Source organism: Marmota monax, unplaced genomic scaffold (assembly GCF_021218885.2).
Source record: "Marmota monax isolate L192 unplaced genomic scaffold, Marmota_monax_Labrador192_F-V1.1 WCK01_AAM20220418_F8-fsc00426, whole genome shotgun sequence".
Lineage (NCBI taxonomy): Eukaryota > Metazoa > Chordata > Mammalia > Rodentia > Sciuridae > Marmota > Marmota monax.
In genome coordinates this window covers 283234-300117 of record NW_026695037.1, presented here as the reverse complement: position 1 = coordinate 300117, position 16884 = coordinate 283234, and the positions used below count along the sequence as shown (strand labels likewise).

Genomic DNA, 16884 nt, shown 5'->3' with positions numbered 1-16884 from the left:
GGTCATGGAGCAGTTTCTTTAATGCCAGCAGAGACCATCAATGTAAGAAACTACATTGAGAAGAGGCCAAGGTGTTTGGGCCACACATTCTGACAGGCTCCTTTAGTCCAGTGAGAACAAAAGTCCTGAAATTTGCATTCTAGTACAAAATTTAAATAAAACCAGCATATGAATGTGCTTGAAGGCTACCCAGGATGTGCTAGAAAAGAGAAAAAGTCCTATTTGAAAGAAATCCACCTGTCTTATCTAGGGGCTCAGCCTCATAAATAGGTCTTTTAATGAAGGAAAGGTGATTCTAGCTTAACTGAGTTCATGATATACAGAGATAGTCAGGCAACTTCAGTGCCTCAGGAGATGTGGTGAGACATTGGATTAATTTCACTTGTCTTGGTCTTTTGCCATCTCATAAGTTTCACCAGGAGCATCTGGGACAAAGATTGGGCACAGAATGCTGATGGTGATGACATAAAGAATTGTGATCAGGAGCTGGCTGGGCTTGGGGAACTGTGGAGGAGGATGTTTATGTTGAGGACCTGGCAGGAGGCAACCCTTATATACCCAAGGGCTCGACTACGTGATTTCCTGAGCCTCTGTCAGTGACTCACTCCACAGGAAAGTAGCACCAGGAAAAGGTAGTTACATTAGGGACAAGCAGGTCAGGGAGAAGGATAGATAGTGCTCCAATGTTAGTGTCTAAGACTGAGGTTAAAACTTATTCAAAGGACAAAGGAAACCAGGGTCCAGTCTCCCTTCTATGCTGACCTTCCTAGAACCCCTGTCCTTACACCCCTCTTGCCTGGGTCATGTCCACTAAGTGGATTACTTGACCATAGAGATCTGAAGCTCTGGCAATACCCACAGCTGGCCAGTCTCTTGGAGAGAAACCAGGGCTTCTCTCATCCATGCTGGAATTTCATTTAGATGTAAACTTTTTCCCAATCTTTCCTTCTTTCAGATTGGATTCTGTCTTGATTCTGAAACAAGTATGTGTGTGGGCCAGGAAGGTTCAATTATCTGAGCCTCTTGTTTCTTCATTTCTTAAACTCATTAATACAGTCAAAAACTGGTTGAGAACAGTCTTGTCAGACATGCTGAGTTCTGGGACAAAAGAAAAAATTGAACAAAGTATTGACTCTACCCTCAAGGAGTTGAACTGCCAGACACTAAATAGTAAAATAACTTTATAGCACTGTATAAGTTATGAAAGTGTTACTTGTCATGTATCCATTGTACTGTCATATAGTTGACATAATGGATAATAATCACCCCAAGGATTCATTGACCCACTGACCATTTTTTGAGCAATTACTGTTTGCCAGTTACTGGTAAGTGGGTAGAAGGAATCTTTTGTGGCACTCACAATTTATTGGAAAATAAAGACAAATAGACAATTTTAATGTGGGGGAAAATTAGACAATTTTAAAAAAGGGATATGAGACGGGTGGTATAAGATCCCTTGGGATAGTGGTGTCTTCATAAGACTGAAAAAAAGCTCTATGAGAACCACCATAGGAGCAGATTAGCCAGTCTTGGTGAGTCAGAGGAAGCCACCTGCGGGTACAGAGAGCTCCAAGTTGAGCCCTGAAGATTGGGCAAGACTTAGGCTGATGTGGAGAGACAAATATTCCAGGCTGAGGAGACAGCAAAGGTTGAGGAACGTAACAACTTGGGGAGGCTAACATGTTCAACATGGCTGGGGCAGAGTGTGCCTGGAGAAGTGGGGGAAAGTGAAGATGGAGTGAAAGGTTTGGTTCAGCTCTGTGGAGCCTTTCCAGCATGTTTAAAATGTCGACTACCTAGAGGAACATTCAAGAACTTTAACCCTAAGATTAAAAAGGAGAGAGTTAATTGTGCCTTAGCTCACTGGGTGCAGTGTGATAACTGGTTTGGAAACGAGGAGAGATCAGAAGCTTTTGCAGCCATTTCAGGAGGAGAGAATGGAAGCCAGAAACAAGGTAGTGGCAGACGGAAAGAAGATAGTTTATGAAACGCTTGGGAGGCAGAATTGACGGGTGTTGGGATAGTTTTGTGTGTGGGGAAGGAAGAGGGTAAGTCAAGAGTGCACATTCTGTTTCTGATTTAGCAACTGGATGGGTAGGCTGATTCCTGAGACAGGGTTTGTGTAAGTGGAGCTTGGAGAGAGGTCATAGTTGCGGGCAGAGATCTGGGCATCATCAAGATGTAGGTGGGAGAAGAGTAACAGGTCATGTACAGAGAGAGTGTAGCATGAGGAAGAAAAGTGTATAATGTATGAAAGGGCGGGGTGGGGGTGGGGGTGGGTGGGAGAGGATCCAGTGAGACCAAAGAAACATATTAAGTGGAGAGCCATGAAACCAAGGGAAAAACAAAGATTGGGCACAGAATGCTGATGGTGATGACACAAAGAATGAAGAGCTTTCACTGGCAGCAAAGGATGAGTTAAGTTCTGTTGGAGAAGGAAAGTTGAGGCTTTGGAAGTGGGGATATAAATTTCAAGAAGTTTGATTGTGATGGCGATGAAAAAAAATAGGGAAACAGAACATTGACTTTGGAGTGTTTAAACTTTTAGGCAGAAACCACAGTGGAAGAGAAAAGTTGAAAATTCAAGAAGGTGGGGATTGGTGATGGAACAAGCCTCCGAGAGAGGCAGGGTGGTCCTGGAATCCCAGTGCAGGAGTAGCCTCAGGCAGGAGCTGGGTAGCTTCTGTCATAAGAGGAGGAAACAGCGCTGACATTCAGCCGTCTTGCACTGGTACCGCTCAACCAGTTATTAAAACACTTCTGTACCAGTTAGTAAGTAGTGTAAGAGTAACTGCAATAAGCAGTAAAAATAATTCGTAAGTGGGCTTACCGCTGCACCTGAGAAGCTTTGCAGCGCCATCTGCCAGTGCGGCAGCATCACTGCAGGCTGAGAGATTGCTTTGCACTTGATTTATGAAACACTAAAACTGCCTGTTTTAAATTACCTTTGAACTGTGGAGCTGCTACTGCTTCTAAACAATTTAGTTTCTTTCTTGATTTTGTTGCTAGTACATTGTCATTCTTGTGCCAGTAGCAAGTTTCAGTGTTTTAATATTTACAAATTCAAGAATTTTTAATAAAATATTAAAGCCGAACTTGAACAAAGAGACAACAAAGTTTGGATATGTTTCTTAATGTGCCTTTTGAAATATTATAAATGAGAATATTTTTGTTCCTCAGAAGAACAAAAAAGAAATCACGTTAATGAGCTGCAGCCTGGAATGTCTTCTGTTATGAAAAAATCCACAAATAGTTTGGAAATTCTTTCTGGCTTTTTATTTTGAACATCTCCTAACACACAGTGAAAAAGGACAATAAATACCTAAACACGGGCTGGGGATGTGGCTCAAGCGGTGGCGTGCTCGCATGGTGTCCGCGGGGTGCTGGGTTCCATCGTCAGGACCACATAAAAATGAAGATGTTGTGTCCACCACCGAAAACTAAAATAAATAAATGTTGAAGGATGTCCCACCCCCCCAAAAAAAAACCCTAAACACATAACGTAAAGATTCAGTGAGCCCTGCCATTTTGCCATTTTGCCTCACTAACTTCTACTTATCTTACTATTCACCTGCCTATTTACTCTTTTTCTTTTCTGAACATTTGAAAGCAAGTTGCAGACATCATGATCATTCATATCTAAATAACTTCATATATACCTCTTACATAATCACAGTACAATTATGTCTAATGAATTAATTCCTAAGTCTAACAGTTTATGAACTTAAATGCATTTCTAAGCATTTTTTATTTCTTATTTTTTCTGGTTTTATTATGTTTCAATTTTTTGAGCTTTATTAAAGTATAATTGACAAAATTCTTACAGCACTGAATATGTTTTGAGATATAAGATTTTCAAATTCCACACACTGCGTTATTTAAACTGTCCTCTCCTCTCCCCTTTTCTCTTTAATCTAGAGCATTCCAGTCTTTTTTCTTCTTGTAATTGACTATTTGAAGAGACTAGGTCAGTGTCTTATAAGAATGCTCTACATTTTGGATTTGTGTCATTGTTTCTATGATGTCATTTAACTTGTTCCTTTCTCCCTTTGTATTTTGTTTCAATTTTCTATATTAGATTCTAGGCCAATCTTAATCCATAACCTGTAGCAGAATCAGCAGATTGCCTCAGGAAAAATTGACCAGTTTCCATAGCTTATCTGGGAACTCTTTCCTCCTTAGAATTTTAGTTCATTTAGTCTGGTTACCTCTGCAACTCTCTGCTGTCTTTATTTTATTTTTGTGGTGCTGGGGATTGAAACTTGGGGCATCTACCACTGATCAACATCCCTAGCCATTTCATATTTTCTTTAATAGAAATGCCATTGTTTATTCTGCTGTATTAAAAAGTCATCCTTAAGTAACAAAATTTCTTCTTAGAAGTAATATATTATTTAGGTCATAAATAATCAGCAAACATACAACTGTTGACATCTAAAAAATAAACGAACATTGGTGTTTTTCATTAATGCTGAAAACATACCTGCTTAGGATTTATTTACAAGATAGTACAGTACTCAAACACAAAAATTGGCTCACATGCCAAGTCCTTTCTCTTCTGTCTTGTCAGAGGGACTTGATGTACCCACTATATATTGGTCCCCAAAGCAGCATATCATCAATTCAGCAATTCAGCAATTGATGATATGTTAACATTATGACTGATTAGAATCCAGTGGAATTCTGGTGAAATTAAATAAGGATCTGACTTCACGAGCCCCTCCCTGGTGTGAATGCATTTCCTTCTCTGAAGGAAGAGTCTGCAGTCCTTGGTGGAATGTGAAGGTCCTCACCTCCATGGCCTTTCTGCACCTGGGGGAGGTAATGATAGGGTTCTGAAAGTAGCTGAGGGCACTGTTCACAGAGTGGGCAGGGATGGAGGAGTGGGAGTTGAAGATGATGGTGGTGGTGAAGGCGCCTTGACCAAGCACAGGCGTGGCAGGACCAAGCACCTGGTGGTGTAGGGCCATGAAGCTGAAGTTTGGGGAAATGAAGCTTCTCTATTTCACAAACACAGCCTTTTCTAGGTTGTTTTTTTTTTTTTCTGGTTAGTCCTCATGAGGTTAGTGAGATAGATGGTGGTTGACTAGAAAATGCCCCCCTGACATGAACCATCACCCTTTTCCCACATTCTTGATGGAATCTATGAAGTCAATTGCCTCATTGTATCAGGAGTTGTGAGACCTGCCTTGTGATTGTTTCCCACAAGGATGCTCTTCTACTGCTAGTGTCCTTCAAAATGGTTAAGGCAATTGGCTGAGACATTGATCAAGGTAGTGATGCCCAAGGCATCTAGCATGTCCTCATGGGAAGAACGGTAGGCACTGCCCAGGTACAAGAAGGGCAAGATCTCCACTGGGACACTCTGATCTTAGAGCAGGGTGCTGCAGGAACTGCATCCGGATTCTGCACTGTCAGGGGAAGGCTAAGCCCCATGGAGGTGGACTGTTTACAGCACCATTCTGGGCAGGAAGCTGAAAAAACTTCATATCCTCCTTTGAGGAGGATTTGTGCAGCCCGCGCCTTGCGATGGGCCAGGGCCACTGTGCAGTGGCGCTTGGCGTTGTTTAGGGCGACGCTGCGCTGGTCCGGCTGCACCACGGCGTAGTAGGTGTTGGCCAGTAGGCGGCAGCGCAGCTCAGCGTTGGGCACGACGAGCTCCAAGGCGCCCTTGGCCTGGCGCCACACTAGATGTCGAGCCACATAAGTTGACGGAGCCGGCAATGTGGCCAGCGTTGAACTTGAAGAAGCGCCAGTCCAGCAGCAGGTACCAGCCGCGCGCTCCCGCAGACCTTTGGCAGTGCCCACAGACCTTCAGGACCATGGCCAGCTCTAGCACCCCCAGCGTGCCAGGCCCTTGCTATTCTGTCCAGGAGGCCAAGGGAAGGGCAGAGGCTTTCAAGGAACTACATGACCCTGGGTTTATGTGCGGGAACCAAAACCTGCTCTAGGACCTAGCGAGAGATGCTATTCCCTCTCTCTGCCTGGTTTCCTCGTTTCTGCCTTTTTCACCCTGGTCTTTCTTACTCCCTTTTTATTTTATTTTTCCTTTTTATTTCGTTTTGAGATAGGGTCTTGTTCACTTGCACAGGCTGGCCTCGAACTTGTGATCCTCCTGCAGCAGGCTCCTGAGTACCTGGACTACAGGGGTGCACCACCATGCCCTGCTCCCTCTCTCTGTCATCTTTAAAGATGTGATTTTTATTTTCTGCAATCAATCCAGCTTTTCTATAACTGTTCTTATAGTCACATATATCCTACCTGTAAGCAGAAGTCGGTACTAGCAGATTTTTTTGGGGGGGGGAGGGGGGAATGCTGCTGGGGATTGAACCCAGGGCCTTGTGCATGCAAGGCAAGCACTCTACCAACTGAGCTATATCCCCAGCCTTAGTAGCAGAATTTAAACACCATCTAAAGTGTAGCTCAAGAGTTGGGCATGTAAAATGATTAACTACCATGTGTGAGGCCCTGTTCTATACCCAATACTGCAAAAATAAATAAATAAGTAAAATAAAAATATATGTATGTATTATGTATATACACACACACGCACATGTATATACACACACACGCCTATATAGTTCAAACTGAGCAAAAAAATCAATAAATCAGGGCTGGGGATGTGGCTCAAGCGGTAGCACGTTCGCCCGGCATGCATGCAGCCTGGATTCGATCCTCAGCACCACATACAAACAAAGATGTTGTGTCCGCTGAAAACTAAAAAATAAATATTAAAATTCTCTTTCTCTCTCTCTCTCTAAAAAAAAATATATATATATATCAATAAATCAAAGAATAACTTGTTGAGAACGTGTATCTACTGAAATGAGGAAATTTTTTTTAAAAAAGATTATAAGTTAACCATTATCAATGAAACTTCAGGTATTTTACTTACAAGTGTTTTAGTAACGTACATAAGATGCAGAACCTTGAAAATACTTTAATGATTGCTTTTGTTTGATCTATTGAAAGTAGAAGAAACAGTATCCGAAATAATATAGCCCACTTTATGGTGTATACTTGATTGGTTTTATTTAGTTTGTTTTTTTTTTTTTTTTTGTGGTACTGGGGACTGAACTCAGGACTTGGGGCATGCTAGACAAGTGATCTCTGTCACTGAGCTACACGCTCAGCCCTATCATGGGTCCTTAGCTTTTTTTTTTTTTTTAATCCAGGGGCATTTAAACATTGAGTTAAATCCCAGCCCTTTTTACTTTTTTTTTGGTACCGGGGATTGAACTCAGAGGCACTCGACCATTGAGCCACATCCCTAGCCCTTTTTTGTATTTTATTTAGAGACAGGATCTGAGTTGCTTAGCGCCTTTTTTGCTGAGGCTAACTTTGAACTCACAATCCTCCTGCTTCAGCCTCCTGAGCCACTGGAATTATAGGCGTGTGCTGCTGTGCCTGACCCCTTTTTACTTTTTGAGATGGGGTCTTGCTAAGTTGCTTAGGGTCTCACTAAATTGCTGAGGCTTGCCTTGAATTTGTAATTCTTTTGCCTCATTCTCCTGAGTTGCTGGGATTACAGGTATGTGTCACCATGCCCAGCTCTAAATGTTTTAAATTGGAACTATCTAATTCACCAAATTAAAACATGCGATTGAGGATATAAATTTAAGATTGTGTAAATTATTTTAAATCATTTGTTCATAAATGAATTACTATATATTTAAGCATAGAAAATTTAATAATATATCTAAAGAGCTTGGAATTGAAGTAATAACATTAGAAAGGATGGATTTCTCAGCAGCTTATATTTCTCCTACAGAAAAAGAGTTTGGAAATCATGTCAAGCCGGTCCTCTGTGTTGGCTACATGATTTGCTCTTCCAGATCATTCTTCTCCCCCTATTTAGGCAGGACTTTACAGATTGTACCAAATTTCCTTTGCCCAAGGGATTTGGCCAATGGGAGGCATGGGCAAGAGTTTGGAGACTAAGAGAGCATAACATCCCAGCCTGCTAGACTGTGAAATTCCTCAGTCAGAGCTTGCAGTCTCTGGTTCTGTCCTCCTATCAGGTTACCCCTCTGTGTCAAGGTCTGGTAACAGTTCCCTCCTCTTTCCCCTTCAGGTCTGAGGATGGTAAGGCATTGGCTTCTCCCAGGGTGCCTCAGGAGAGGCACTTAACACTGCTCACACCTTTGTAAATAGTAATTTCATTAGATTCTTTCTTGGTTTCCCTACTTGAATGTATTATTTACCTCCTGCTGATACACTGACTACTAACAGTACTTTGTATCAGGGTGGCCCCAGGGGAATGTTGAATGGAAGTCTAGGATTGGGTTGCTAATATATATATACAAACAGACTCCGTTTTACCCTGAGACTCCATGTCATGTAAAACATGCTTTTCCCATGAGAAAATTTTGCCTCTGTCATCCTGATCCTGCTTAGCACACTCTGCTTAGAAATGCAAATGTTTCTGCACTTCTTACACAATGTAAATTTGTTCTCTTTTTGGTTCCCATTTTTCTTGGATAATGTACCCTGTCAGAGAATGACTGTCCGGACTAGTAACCATTCTTTAACTTGTACTCAACTAGGGTTATTTTGACCCACTTCTGCTTATGATTTTAAATCTCATGATGTTTGTTCATGGTTTTGAATCATAGCAACAGCCATTTATGACTAATGTACTAACATGCTTTCCTTGTGGTATAAAAGGTGTACTCTAACCCCTAGGGGAGGTTGAAGGGTATAAACTTGTAGCCTGTCCCTTGGCCGATAACTGGTGAATAAAAATGGTTCTACCTCTTGCTTTAAGATGGACTCAGTGATTTATTGCAATCTCAGCATAACACATATTGGAAAAGTGCCCAGATAACATTTTTGTTTGGTTTTCAACAGTAATGGTTTGGAATGAAGTGCAAGATACTTCAAGATCATGCAGCTGTAGCTTTCGGTACTGTGATTACAAATAGTGTGGTATGGAATAACTACTTCCAAAGAGGATCGAGTGACAAGAATAAATTGAAAACTTTTCATGCCTTCTGTAGGTACAAAGGTTATACAGCTGAGAACCAAACCCCCTTTCTCAGTCTAACAATGGTGGTGTCGCAGTACCAGTTAAATATGAAACCCCATATGTCGATATGCCAAGCTAAAGACACTGAGGAAGAACTCTGAAACTTCCTATCCCTCTTTCCTTTCCTTTCTCAAGAAATCGCCCTTTCCCTGCATATTAAATGTTCAATAACATCTTGCTTCAGAAGAGGATCTGATTCTCTTCAGGAATCCCCCTTATCATCTCTCATTACCTCTAAGCTTGTAATGAAAGGTAGATAACTGTACTTCTCAGACATAGAAGGACAGGCCTGCTCTATCAGGAGACAGCCCTACACCAAAGAGTCATAGGATGTCACTAATTTGAATGGACACAGTCTTGGAAACATGTAGAGGAGTGATTTCCAGGGTGTTAATTAGGAAAAAATATAAGACTAGGTCAAGTTGAATTTGTCACTATGGGTGCCCTCATCTTAGACATAAAATGTAATGAGCACCTGTCTGCTGAATTGGTTAATTAAAGTCTGCATTTGACAGGTCAGTGAGGTTGAAATACCAGAATTTCTGCAGCATAACAGAGAAGCTTGAGGAGAGGGAGATGTGAGAAATCATCTATTATATGCAATCTGCTTAGTTACTACCTATGTTTATAGCCTCAGGAAAGCCCAGAGTTCACTCTTTTCATCAAGGCATGCAGGAATGCAGCTGGGTTCCCTAATATTAATGGAAACCTAAGGGGATCTCAGAGTGGTAGAAGCCAGGGTATGGCATTTATCATCCAGTGAAAGAGAGATATAGTCACCATAACAAGCCTCAGATTAGAGTGGTGGTAATCATGTGAGATTCTGTGGAGACAGTTAATCATGGTCCCTAGGAAATAAAAATAAATTAGACGGACAGTTTACTAAGGTGCTGCTATATATAAGTGGAATTGTTCTAGGTTTTTTTTTTTTTTAGTTGGACACAATGTACCTTTATTTTATTTATGTATTTTTACGTGGTGCCGAGGATGGAACCCCAAGGCCTTGCACTTGCTGGGCGAGTTCTACCACTGAGCCACAACCCCCACCCAGGAAGTGTTCTAGGTTTGATGGGCATAAATTTGATGAGTCACCATGTTGAGAATTTACAAACTCTCATCTAGTTCCCTAATTAAGCTGATTCATAACCAGAACCAGCTGATTCATAACTTCTAGATTGATGGGGAGTCTTTTTGAACTAGAAAACTGTAATGGGGGCATGTTTCACTATGACTCTCACTTCAAGCTTTTCCCTGAGAGCAACTGTACAATAAAAAATGAAAATACTCAGACTTTGTGGGATTTTTTAGAACCTATCTCAGAATTGATGTATCATTTAGAAACCCAATATGGCTATCTTGGACCATTTATTTTCTGAGTGCGGACTTATTTTTTTTTTAATATTTACTTTTTAATTGTAGTTGGACACAATACCTTTATTTTGTTTACTTATTTTTATGTGGTGCTGAGAATTGAACCCAGGGTCTCGCGTGTGCTCTACCACTGAGCCACAACCCCAGCCCCGAGTGGGGACTTATTAAGGTTTGGTTATAAATGTAATCTCTTTGAATTCACGGTAGTTTCTATGGGTTTTTCCTGCATGATACTCTGACATCAACTGAAAGTGGACAACTGTTGCTTTATAGCTATTCTCAGCTGTGGTGCCAGGAGACGCTGGTGAAGGAAAATCTTCCAAAGAGGCAGAACTTTAGGCAGGATATCTACTTGTCCACTTCAAATAGAAGAAGAGATAATCGAGTACAGTTTTGTACTGATTCATTAAGACACAAATGTTGACTGAGTGAGTAGTCATGGGACTTGGAAAGTTAAAGATTGTAAGATTGATGATAAATAAGTTTGGACTGCCAAGGGTACAAAGATATTGATTCTCCTGAATGCCCACTAGAAGGCATTCTGTGAGTAGAAGACTCAACAGTCAGCGGAAAGGAATCTATCAGGAGATATAAGCCGCTTTACCCAGCTCCTCTAGGGATTATTCAAAGAAAGCATGGCTCCAAGAACAGAGACTAACATGAGCTCCTGAACATAGACTTCCCCTCACTAAAGTAGGTCAGGCTCCATCACTGTTTAGCACCTAACCAGTCAATCGTGAAGGATGAGGTTGAGTCTCCAATTTGGCCAGAATTCCTGGAAAAATCAACAAGTCACTTAGTGGCAGGTTGATTAGACTCATTGCATCATTGAATTTGTCTTCACAAGGGTAGACACATATTCTGAATACAGATTTGCCTTGCCTGTCCCGAATGTTCATTACTGTAGCTTTATAATGAGTTTTGAAATCACTCAACTTTATTCTTCTTTTTCAAGATTATTTTGACTATTTGTGATACCTTGAGATTACATGTGAATTTTAGAAGGCATTTTCTATTTTTGCCAAAAAAAAAAAAAATGTCACCGAGATTTTTTACAAGGACTGCATTGAAACTGCAGATCACTTTAGGTAGTGTTATGGTTTGGATTTGGGATGTCTCCCAAAAACTCATATACTTGAAGACTTGATCCTCAATGCAGCAATGTTCACAGGTGGAGCTTTTAGGAAATGACTGGATCATGAGGTCTGTAACCTCATTAACGGACTCATTTGATGGATTAACAAATTGAATGCATTATCATAAGGAGCTGGTAGAAGCTGTAGGAGGTGGGGCCTAGTTAGAGGAAGTAGCTTGGCGGGGAGGCGCTGTGACCCGGGAATATTTTGTTCTGAGCAGTTTCCTCTTTCCCTCTGCCTCCTGACTGCTATGAACTAAGTAGTTTTGCATGATGTTCTGCTTCTCTCGGGCTTAAAAACAACGGAATCAGCTGATCATGAACTGAAACCTCCGAAACCAAAAGCCAAGATAAATAAATTCTCCTTTTAAGTTGTTTGTGTCAGGTATTTTACAACAATGAAAAGCTAACACAGGAAGTGTTGGCATCTTAACAACATTTATGTCTTCAAATTCAGGAACACAAGATATCTGTTTATTTGTGTCTTTTAAAATTTCTTTCAGTAATGCTCTATGGTTTTCATTGTATAAGTCGTTTATTTTCTTGATTAATCTAATGCTGAAGTATTTTACCATTTTTATGGTATTATATCTGGAACTGTTTTCTTCATTTTCTTTTTTGTGTTATTGTTAATGCATTGAAAGGCAACTCGTGTTTGTGTGTTGATTTTGTGTTCTCCAATTTTACTGAACTCATTATCTCTAACAATTATTTCTTTGGGAAGCTTTAGGGGTTTCTACATGTCATCTGCAAAAGGAGATAATTTTGCTTTTTTTTTTCATAGCTCATGGTTGTACATTTTAACATCCCTTGCCAGAACTGATAGAATAAATAACACAAATGATCAGGAAGAATACAGAAGACTTGAGCAGCAGTATCAGCCAGCATAACCTAAGTGACATTCTCAGAGTGCTCACCAGCACCTGGGGGTCGCTTCTTCCTTTCTAGTTTGGATGATGTTTATTCCTTTTCTTGCATGATTGTACTGGCCAGAACTTCCAATCCTATATTGAATAGAAGTGGTAAAAGCAGGCCTCCTTGTCTTTTTCCAGATCTTTTTTTTTTTTTTAATTTAGTAGTTGGACACAATACCTTTATTTCATTCATTTATTTTTATGTGATACTGAGGATTGAACCCAGGGACTTGCATGTGCGAGGCGATTGCTCTACCACTGAGCCACAACCCCAGCCCTTTTTCCAGATCTTAAAGGAAAATCTTTTAGTTTTTTACCATTTATTATGATCTTAGCTGTGAATTTTGAATATATAACCTTTATTATATTGAGGAAGTGTCCTTATTCCTAGTGTTTTGAGTGTGTGTGTTGTGTATTATGGAAGGGTATTGAATTTTGTCACATGCTTTCTCTGTATTAATTCAGATAATCATGTACTAAAAATAAAATGTGTTATTTTATTTTTGTAGTGCTGGGGATTGAACCCAGGGCCTTGCCTGCAGACCAGGCAAGTGCTCTGCCACTGAGCTACACCACCAGCCCACACTGATCGATTTTTGTATGTTGAAACATCGTAGTATTCCATGAGTAAATACCCTTTGGTTGTGTTGCACAAATCTTTTAATATGCTACTGAGTTCAATGTGATTTTTTAAAAAAATATTTTTAGTTGTATATGATCACAATACCTTTATTTATTTATTTTTATATGGTGTTGAGGATTGAACCTAGGGCCTCACCCGTGCTAGGGGAGCATTCTACCAATGAGTCACAACCCCAGCCCCTCAGTTTGATTTTTTTAAGGTAATAGGAATTTAACCAAGGGGTACTCTACTTCTGAGCTACATCCCAAACCCTGTTTTTTGTTTTATTTTGCTGAACCTAGCTTCAAACTTGTGATCCTCCTGCTTCAGACTCCCAAGCTGCTGGAATTACAAGTGGGTGCCACTGTGTCCATTACTCACAGTAATGTGAGTTTTTGTTGTATATATTTCTTTTTTCTTTATAATTTTTAAATGTTTATACCTTTATTTGTTTATTTTTTATGTGGTGCTGAGAATCAATCCCAGTGCCTTAAACATGCTTAGGCAAGCCTTCTACCACTGAGCTACAACCATAGCCCCTTTGTGTATAGTTCAATGCTCATAAGGGATACTAATCTGTAGTTTTCTTGGAGTATATTTGTCAGGCTTTAGAATCATGGAATTGCTGGACTCATAGAATAATTAGGAAGTATTCCTTCCTTTTCAATTTTTGGGAAAAAAATTGAAAGAATAGATATTAATTATTTTTTAAATGTTCCAATGAGGCCATATAGTTCTGAGATTTTCTTTGTTGGGATGATTTTGATTACTGATTTGATATTCCTACTAGTTTAGGTCTATTCAAGTTTTCTATTTCTTCATGGTTCTCTCTTAGTAGGTTGTACGTCTAGGAATTTGTCAGTTTCATCTAGGTTATCCAATTTGTTGGTATACCATTTGTTCGTAATACTTGTTATCTGATAATCCTTTTTACATTTAGAACTGGTAATAATTCTCTCACTTTCATTTCTGATTTTAGTTATTTTGTCTTCGATTTTTTAAATCTTAGTCAATCTAACTGAAGTTCTGTCAATTTCATTGATTTTTAATTTTATTTTTTGGTACTGGGGATTTAACATGGGGTGATTTACCACTGAGCCACATCCCCAGCCCTTTCTATGTTTTACTTTGAACTAAGGTCTCAACTCTAGTTGCATAGGGTCTCCCTAAGTTGCTGAGGCTGGCTTTGAACTTGCAATTGTCCTGTCTCAGCCAGCTAAACTTCTGGGATTATGGGTGTGTGCCACCTTGCCTGGCTCTCAAAACTGTCTTCTAACTTCTCTGTGTACTCAGAGAAACTCACTCAAGGCCTACATGTTCTGACTGTAGCTCTGAACTTCCTTGCTCTCTGTTTCAGCCATCCAGGCCTCCTTGCTCTTCTGGAAACATACAGGCATGCTTCTTCCTTAGTGCATTGACACCAGGGATGATTCTTCATGCTCTTTGAATCTTTCCTCGGTGGTCACTATATCATAAAATTTTAAGAGTTCTTATTTTCTTGATGATTTAACCTCACCACAAACAGACTATGAACACCCCCACCCAGGGAACCACGTGCACCAGTGTGATAAGGCTGGTCCCTGCCACAAGTTCCTCAGCTAGTCTCCCTTAATCATGACCTGAAAACATTCAAATGTACCAGCAAAATCCCCTCATTCCTTTTGCTGTGTACTTCACCCTGAATCCCAGGAGGGGCACTTACTCTGGGTTCTCGTTCTTACTTCCCACCTGCTTGGATGAGCCTGCTCTCTGGGAGCTCCTCCCATGGTCTTCTGTTGGTGCGCCATGCCTGTCTTTCCTAGAATCTATGAACTCCATGACTCCTTCAATTTCATATGGCTCTCTGAGTAATTTACATAGTTGTGTTGGAATGATCCTTAAGGATTCCATTTACAAACCAGTCACCTCCTAAATGAGTTCCATGCTGGTCATTCTAATAAAAGAGCCATCTTCTCTCTCGCCATAAACCCACACCTTGGATCATGTTCTCTGCTATATTTTTTCCTCTAGTTCTTATCAGCTTCTAATATAAAACTTGAATTTTTAAAGTATGTTTGGTAGGCAAAATAATAGCTCCCAAAGACGTCCACATCCTAATCCCCGGTACTTATGAATATATTACCTCATATGACAAAAGGGAATTTGCAGATGTAGTAGTTATGGATATGGAGATGGAGAAGGTTTCCTGGATTAGCTAGGTAATCATAAAAGAATACACTAAGTTTGTAGTATAAAATGTAATCATAAAGTCTGTATAAAAGGAGGCAGTGGGGCTGGGGATGTGGCTCAGTGGTAGAGTGCTCGCCTAGCATGCATGAGGCACTGGGTTCGATCCTCAGCACCACATAAATATAAAATAAAGATATTGTGTCCACCTAAAACTTAAAAAATAAATAAAAAAAGAGGAGGCAGGCAAGTCAAAGTTTCAAAAAAAAAAGAGGAAAAGTTGGAAGCAGAGGTTCAGAGGGGAGAAAAGATTCTGTGCTGCTGGCTTTGAAGATGGAGGAAGGGATCTCCAGCCAAGGAATGTGGGCAGGCTCCAGAAGCCAGAAATGACAAGGAAAAGGGATTTTCCTCCAGAACCTCTGGTATCAATGCACTAGGAAGCCTGTGCTTTTAAACTTCTGACCTCTAGGGCTAGCTGTAAGAGAATAAATGTGTGTGTGTGTGTGTGTGTGTGTGTGTGTGCTTAAGCTACTAAACTTGTGGCGATGTTTTTATATCAGCAAAAGGAACGAATACATTAAGTTTGTAGTATAAAGTCTTGTTTCTACCCAATAAAATATATATTCCACAAGGTTGGAAATTTTTGTCTATTTGTATTCCACCTGTGTTTCTCAGATACAAAAATAAGATGGGCCAAATATCTTACACTGCTCTCAGACCACACCCAGCAGAGGCTGCAGCTGAGTTACAGGGCCATTGTGTATGATTTTGATACTGGGGTTTGAACCCAGGGATGCTTTACAACTGAGCCACATCCCCCGCCCTTTTTATTTTAAGATAAGGTCTCCAAGTTGCTGAGGGTCTCGCTAAGTTGTTAAGTTTGGTCTTGAACTTGTGATCCTCCTCCTCAACCTCCTGAATCACTGGGATTACATTTCAGAATCTATTGTGGGACTAAGGTGAGCAAACCTGTCCTGAGCCTCACTACCTCCTGTTCCTGTTGTCTCTCACCAAGAACCTCCTGATGCAAACAAACTGTAAGATGCTGCCCAGTGAACTTCCTCCTGGTTTTCATGCCCTTGTGAAATCTCCTCATGTTGGGAGTGTGTGGGACCAATGACTTGCTTTTAAGCAATAGAATTATGGCAAAAGTGTCATGATCATGTGAGGTTGTGACTTCTGTCTTGCCAGGTGATGCTTCCCCCCCTCCCTCCGCCCCGTGCTGGGCATTGAACCCAGATCCTTGCATATGCTAGTTAAGCACTCTATCACTAAGCAACATCCCCAGCGCTTTTTTCTTTCTGTTTGTTTGTTTGTTTTGTTTTGTTTTGAGACAGGATCTGGCTAAATTGCCCAGGCTGGCCTCAAACTTGCAATCCTCCTGCCTCAGCCTCAGTGTAAGATATTTGGCCCATCTTATTTTTGTATCTGGGACTACTGACATGCATCACCACTCCTGGTATTGATGTTGTTTTCTGCCTTCTCTGCTTGCAAGCTCTGCTGAAATGGAAAGGTCCACATGGCACTGAACTGAGTTCCATGTCTGGTCACCAGCCAACAACTAAGTGAGGCTGTGAGCCTAACAATGCATAAGAACTGAATTCTACCAACAATCACCTGAGCTTAGAAGTGGATCCTCTTACATTTC

General features: G+C 40.6%; 1 pseudogene; it reads right to left on the bottom strand.

Annotated features, from left to right (window-relative positions):
- Positions 1-378: 378 nt before the first annotated feature.
- Positions 379-6161, bottom strand: LOC124081491 (dual specificity protein phosphatase 1-like; annotated as a pseudogene).
- Positions 6162-16884: the final 10723 nt, after the last annotated feature.